Here is a 7,194-nt window from a genome sequence, read left to right as displayed (position 1 = left end):
TCGTGGCATGTGCATATATGAACGTGGCATTTCTATTCTTGTTTTGGCAGCGTGTTTCTAACATGGACACATTTGTTTTCAGCACTAAAAAGAAGACATTTGTTTTCACCACTCAATCAATCAAAAAAAAGGAAAGACACAGCAAGGGCACGCACGCGGGCTGGAAATCTCCCGTTACGCTCCCAATTCAGAAAAAGGAAAGCGCCGCCGCCGACCCGATTCGGATCCAGCCCCAACCCAACCCACCACCTCACCTCCGCCCGCCGCCACCGCCTCTTCCCTGGCTATAAAGGTTCGCCCTTTGGCCGGCCCGCTCCTCCTCTCTTCATGCGGGCCGCGCCTCTCACCTCCTTCCTTCGTCCTCAGTTCGTCCGGGCTGCGCCCTTTGGCCGTACCTCCACATGGTGGTCTCCGTGGCGGCCTCCGATTCCAAATCCATCCGCCCTGCTCCCTCTCCGTCTGCGGGTCGCGCGGCTCCCTGCGAGGCTCGGCAAAGAAGCGTGCGACCGGTGACGGGGGCACCAGCGTCGCGCGCCAGCTGCGCGCGCTCGTCGCCGCGTGGTGCGTCGAGGTGGAGGGCAGGGGGGCGGTGGTGTCCGTCACCGCCTGGTCCGGGTGTCAGTTCCCGCGATTGCGCTCCTCCTCCTCCGCCGCCGTGTAAGATTGTCTTCTTCGGATCGACCCGCCCCTCCGTGGCAATGTGTAGAGCCTCTCCTCCTCTCGCGTCTGGTGCGGCAATTCGTCCTCGATTCCTGCCTCTCCTCCTCTGGCCTCGCTCGGTTCGTCCGCTTAGTTTAGAAGAATCGCGTCTGATTTGTTCCATTTTGCTCGTCCTCGGTTCGTCTATTCTGATTGAAAAATTGCGTCTGGTTTGATTGATTTTGCTCGTCCTCGCCGTCGGCGTCAGTTTACAGTCGCGTGTGATTTTATTTTTTCTCGTCCTCGCCGTCATCATCAGTTTAGAGTCGCGTGTGATTTTATTTTGCTCGTCCTCGCCGTCGCCCTGATGCTCTCTCGTGTTCTTGGGGCCGTCTCGTCCGGGGGTCTTCGTTCCTGCGAGTCTCGGAGAAAGCAAGCGAGCGGTCGGTCGGTTTGGGTCACTCTCTGCTTGAGAAACTTGTGTGTTCGCTTCTGTTATCTGCCTGCATTTCGTGTTCGTATCTGGGCGATGGTTGCAATAATGAGCGGTTCTGGTTTCAAAATTGTAGCAGTGTCAAATCGCTCCCTCTGTTTCATCACCTGTGTTGTTCGTCGGTTGTTTTCATATGCCAAACGCATGCGCCCTTGTGATACTCTGGTTGCCCTCTGTCGATTCTTGTTCTACCGGTAGGTGTGTGTGCTCCCATCCTAGATGCAGAGAATCTTAGTTCTTGTCTGTTACAGCTGTTCTGATGCTGTTATTTTCAATTGTTTATTGTTACATCATGCTCTGCTTATGTTCCCATATGGCACGATTGACTGATTGATTGTTGTTTGATTGATTGCCTTGAGATGAACTGTTGTTTGTTGTTTGATTGATTGCCTTGAGATGGACTGTTGTTTGTTGTTTGATGATTGATTTTCTTGAGAAGGTAAAAACAATGTAGGCCAGTTGATTGATGTTTGTTGCCTTGAGATGGTACATGTTTATATGGCATGATTGATTACTGTTTGTGTATGGTTATTAAGGTTGATTGCTATTTGTTGATTGATTGATTGTTGTTTGTTGATTGATTGATTGTTGTTTGTTGATTGATTGCTGTTTGTTGATTGGTATCTGACTTTGGTAATGGTAGTTCCTGATCATAGGTAACAGACCTAGTGCTATTCTTTTTTCTGAACCTTTTTTGTGATTATTATGCCTTCACATTGCACTGCTCCCAGATCCATATCGACATGCCCACGCTGTTTGATGAGGATAAAGATGTAAGGAACTCATCCCAAGAATCTCTCATGCTCCTTGTATTAACTTGGTGACTATATTTACATGTTAAATTATTATTTTTGTGAAACTGGAGCTCGTTGCTGTAACCCATTATATGACTTTATGAGCGTGCACCACTTTCAGGTTATGAAAAAATGGGGAAAACAAGATTGACATCCTCTCTCTTTTTATACAAGGAATACAGAAGATGTGCGGCAAGTAAGTAACTCATTATGTTGATATTTAGTGTGTACTACTTCACAGTGCCATCTTCTCCCAACAGATTGAATTTTTTATATTGATATTTTGTTGAATAGTATCACATGTTTGTTTGCATTTCATACTTTGGAAAAATGTTCCTAACATTGATAGTATTTGTCCTGTAATAGGCACGGGGAGTTCCTCTCAAAGTTAGGTGATCTTAGCCAAACTCTTATTTTTGCCAAAATTTAGAATGTAGAGGTAATGTCAAGATATTCTTTCAACATTCCTGAGAAACTTTGATTCGTTTACCACCTATTGTCTCCTTATTCCTTGCAGGGTTTGAACCATTTTGATGAGATCCTGGAAGAAGCTGATGATATAATTCTGTTAAGAGGAAACCTTGGAATTGATCTTCCACCTGAAAAGGTTGGTTATCTCAACATTCGCAATGCATTATCTCTTAATGTGTCGTCCTAGGTAGTGAAAAAATTAGAGAGAATCACCCCAATTCTTAAGGGTCGTATCTAAAGGATATTGCATTTAATTAGTTTATGGATCTTTAGATATTCTTATTTTAGAAGTCTGCCCTGCACAAGTTCAACATGGCTGGAAAGTCTATTGCTTCCTCTGAAGTGTGTATTTTGTTTCCTTTCATTTTCCAACCTTTTGATAGTGTCTACAGGGAAAAATTTCTGTCTTCCATTGATTGAATATCAGTCTGTGACACTTGAGTTTATATGTCTGAAATAGTTCACTACCTATTTGCTAGGTGCGGGCTGCTATCAAAGTTAAGGCTTCGGTCATCATTTGCTTCACCTCATCTGGACGGGCTGCAAGGTGGAAAGAGAAAGAAAAAGAGTATTTCTTCTTATAGGAGCTTCACCTCATCTTGTAGTTTAATGAAAATTGATTCATACAGTATGCCATATCGAGTATCTGCAGGCTAATTGCCAATTACAGGCCCACCATGCCATTCCTCGTCTGAAAACAAATCAATTGAAGTGGAGCTTCACAAGCGCATTTGAAGTATGTGAACAGCCTTTTTCCTTGTAACCTTTTGAGTACATCCTTCTGTGTGTGCTATATCTAGGTAATAATGATTCAGAACTAGCATGTTGATCTTCAAACTTTGAAAGATAACTTCAGGCTATAGTTTTTGTTAATGACAAATCTAACACTGAACCTTGCCCAATCGTGCAACTCAAAACAGAGGAACAATATATAGTATTTTCCATGTAATGCTAGAAAATTCATTTAGCATTTAAACTTCATGGTTTTGCCTTGATACAACATCCTTCTTTTCTCTCATCAAAATATTGATGATATGTATTGCTCCTTTATTTTTACTTGGTGCATAATTCCTACTACCTCCATTTCAGTTTATAAGGGACGCCTATATTTCTAGATCATCAATTTGATCAACGAAATATGTATTATATGCTGAAGTATACCATTGAAATTTGTATTTGAAATAGGTTTGTCATGGTGTACCTTTTGTAGCACACCTCATATTTCATTGGCCAAATCGTTGATCTGAAGATAGCATGTTCCTAACAAACCGAAAGAGTGGGAGTATGTTGTTCAAATGGAATCGCTGATGTACTATATAATTTACCCTGATGAGAAGCAGTGTGGTGTTCAACTAGACTCACTAATTAACATGTATTACCATGTGTCTAATACATCCGTATCTAGACAAATCTAAGGCAAGTAATTCGGGGATGGAGGGAGTACTATAGAATTTTGCCCAATAAGAAACAATACTGCTTATGTTATAACACATATTTATTGCATTATCTTCCTGGAGGCAAGACAACCACTCATAGTTAGAGACCTCTTTCCCATGCTTGCTGATCCACGTCACCCGGTGCATTAACCTGCCTTTCATCTCTTGCCTACATTAACCATTCTTTGGTGGTTCTTTTCAATTTTAGAATACATAACTTAGTATGTATATGTAACGCCCTCGATGCGGCTATATCTCCCATGTGTCGAAGCACGACTTAGAGGCATAACCGCATTGAAAGCAATGTCGCAAGTGAGGTAATCTTCGCAAACAACCCATGTAATACAATAAGGGAAAAGATACATAGTTGGCTTACACTCGTCACTTCACACAATTACATCAATAAAGCATTGCATCAACTAGATACAATCAAGGTCCGACTACGGAACCCAAAATAAAAGAAGACTACCCCAAATGCTACACAGATCCCCTATCGTCCCGACTAGGATCCACTACTGATCAACTAGGACGAAACAACACAAAGGACAAGATCTTCGTCGAGCTCCTCCTCGAGCTTGGCTGCGTCATCTGCACGGTAACCTCGGCACCTGCAAGCTGATTTTGGAAGTATCTGTGAGTCACGGGGACTCTGCAATCTCACACCCTCGCGATCAAGACTATTTAATCTTATGGGTAGGGTAAAGGTATGATGTGGAGCTGCAGCAAGCGACTAGCATATATGGTGGCTAACATACACAAAAGAGAGCGAGAAGAGAAGGCAAAGCACGGTCGAGAAACTATGATCAAGAAGTGATCCTAGAACAACCTACGTCAAACATTACTCCAACACCGTGTTCACTTCCCGGACTCCGCCGGAAAGAGACCATCACGGTAACACACGCGGTTGATGTATTTTAATTAAGGTCAACTTCAGGTTTTCTACAACCGGACATTAACAAATTCCCATCTGCCCATAACCGTGGGCACGGCTTTCGAAAGTTCAAATCCCTGCAGGGGTGTCCCAACTTAGCCCATCACAAGCTCTCACGGTCAACGAAGTATATTCCTTCTAGCGGGAAGACCCGACCAGACTCGGAATCCCGGTTATAAGACATTTCGACAATGGTAAAACAAGACCAGCAAAGCCACCCGAATGTGTCGACAAATCCTGATAGGAGCTGCACATATCTCGTTCTCAGGGCACACCGGATTGTCCAAACTTCTGGTAGGCCAGCCCAGAGTTGCCCCTGGTGGCCACCGGCGGCTGACAAGGTGGACCAACACTCAGAGGAGCACTGGCCCGGGGGTAGGGCTGGGCGTTCGGTTAATATGGTTATTATGGTTCGGTTTATTCGGTTTTTTATAATTTCGGTTTTAGAGAAATGGCAACCGAAATAATCAAACAAAAATTAGCAACCGAACCATATTAACCTAAATATATCGGTTCGGTTTATTCGGTTAACCGGAAAACCGAAGTACGTGCACCAATCAGAGCCACCACTTATATGAGTAGCTATTTGCATTGCACAAAATATACAAATAATAATCACAAGAGCTAGCAACCTTAACAGAAAATATGAATATATGATAGTTAAAATGTCACATCGTTGGCTGTAATGAAAGACACAACTTTGCTATATATATAAATGGATAGTGAATAAAGTCTCACGTACATAAATATATCAAATAGTCTCACTTATGTAGCAGCAAAAGCAAATAGCATAATTCTTATTTTCTCACACACAAGTGGAGGGAAATCAAACAAAAGGCTATCAAATAGCTGACTGGTGACAGAAACATGAATAAATGGGACTTCATCACAGGAGCAAGGCTTCAAGATCTCAGATCTGCAGTACTACTTCCATGGCTCCATACGGCAACCTTGCGGGATGCAAACATCTGAGGATTTTGTACAATAAATTTATTAGCATGCCTCAATAGCAACTGCATGAAAAAGATGTATATTTTTGAACCTGATAGGCTGTAACTAATAGGTAGTAAAGTTATCAAGAAACCGCACCATGTTTAGGAAGTACGATCATCCATGATGACCGAATTATCCTTATTGGAGTTGTTCTTCGAAATATTGAGCCCATTTATTTCTTCAAGCAATGCTGAAAATATGAGTAAATGATATTTAATTCATGAGTGACATAGGAGAAGTCTAACAAAAATAACTCAAGTAAATTATTGACTTACCTTCCTCTAGCTTAGTTAATTCTGCAGTGTCCTCTTCGTCATTTACAGCAATAGATCCCCTCAACCAATCTTGTGTGCAGACAAGTGCTTGGACCATAAATGGAGTTAAGGAGCTCCTGAATGGATCTAAAATACGACCACCATTGCTGAAGGCCGACTCCGATGCAACCGTAGATATAGGAATTGCTAAAATATCAAGGGCCAAATGTGACAATACTGGAAATCTAGAAGAATTGACCTTCCACCACTCACGAATGTCAAACTTGCTGCCATCTTCTTCATTCTCCTCGGAAAGGTACTTCTCAAGTTCAGATTTACTAGCAGTAATTCCAAAAGTGCTCGTCCTCATCTTTTGAGCAATCAAGGACTTCATTAAACTTGTGCCACGGGCTTCAGGTTCTTGTGCTACATTGGACGGCTGCACTTTATCACTTGGAGCATATATCTTTCCATATTCTTCAAATAACTCGTGAAGCGTCTTACTTATTTCAGTCCAAACTACCTGCCCTTGGGTCTCACCAAACATCTCCAGAATAGCTATCTTTATGTAATTTGACAACTTGTACCTTGGATCAAGAGAAACCGCAATAAAAATAAGGATGTTGAAGCTTTTATGATCCCCCCAATATTTATTGTACTTAGCTATCATCCTCTTAGCCATGTCCTTACGCAAAGAATCTTCGCTTTCACACCATTGCCGCAACAAGATGATAACATCGGCTATCTCATGAAAAAATATGTGAGCTGTACAGTGTAGCGACGCGGAAACACGGACAGTAAGCTTGTAGAAGTGTTCCAAAAATTCTGTCATCTTTCTTGCATTATCCCAATCTGCGGCTTCTGGAACTCCCGGACCTTTCTCACCATTTAAATCAAGTGCATAGTACGGGTCCTCATCAGCATACCTATAAAAAACTTGCTCATACGTTGCTGCAGCTCTCAACATAAGGTATATTGAGTTCCATCTAGTAGGCACATCCAATGACAAAAAGGCTTTACTTTTAACTTTCTCTAGTTCAACACATTTCTTAAACCTTGTAATTCTAGCAGGGGAGTTCTTCACAAACTTTACAGCAGCTCGCACACGTGCCACTGAAAGGTCGATTTCCTTTAGTCCATCAGTAACCACCAAGTTTATAATATGCGCAGCACATCTCATGTG

The 7,194-nt window shown here is 42.5% G+C and overlaps 1 long non-coding RNA gene across 2 annotated transcripts; it reads left to right on the top strand.

Moving 5' to 3' along the window:
• The first annotated feature begins 545 nt into the window (after window positions 1–545).
• Window positions 546–3,121, top strand: LOC119319208. 2 transcript variants are annotated; one of them, XR_005154384.1, is made up of 5 exons: window positions 546–1,905; window positions 2,048–2,122; window positions 2,293–2,365; window positions 2,444–2,533; window positions 2,877–3,121. It is a non-coding gene; the product is annotated as an uncharacterized LOC119319208 (long non-coding RNA). The 2 variants fall into 2 exon arrangements; XR_005154383.1 differs by having other exon boundaries at window positions 546–2,122.
• Window positions 3,122–7,194: the final 4,073 nt, after the last annotated feature.

The sequence above is a fragment of the Triticum dicoccoides genome, chromosome 6A (genome assembly GCF_002162155.2).
Source record: "Triticum dicoccoides isolate Atlit2015 ecotype Zavitan chromosome 6A, WEW_v2.0, whole genome shotgun sequence".
Lineage (NCBI taxonomy): Eukaryota > Viridiplantae > Streptophyta > Magnoliopsida > Poales > Poaceae > Triticum > Triticum dicoccoides.
This window is presented reverse-complemented; position numbering and strand designations above follow the sequence as displayed.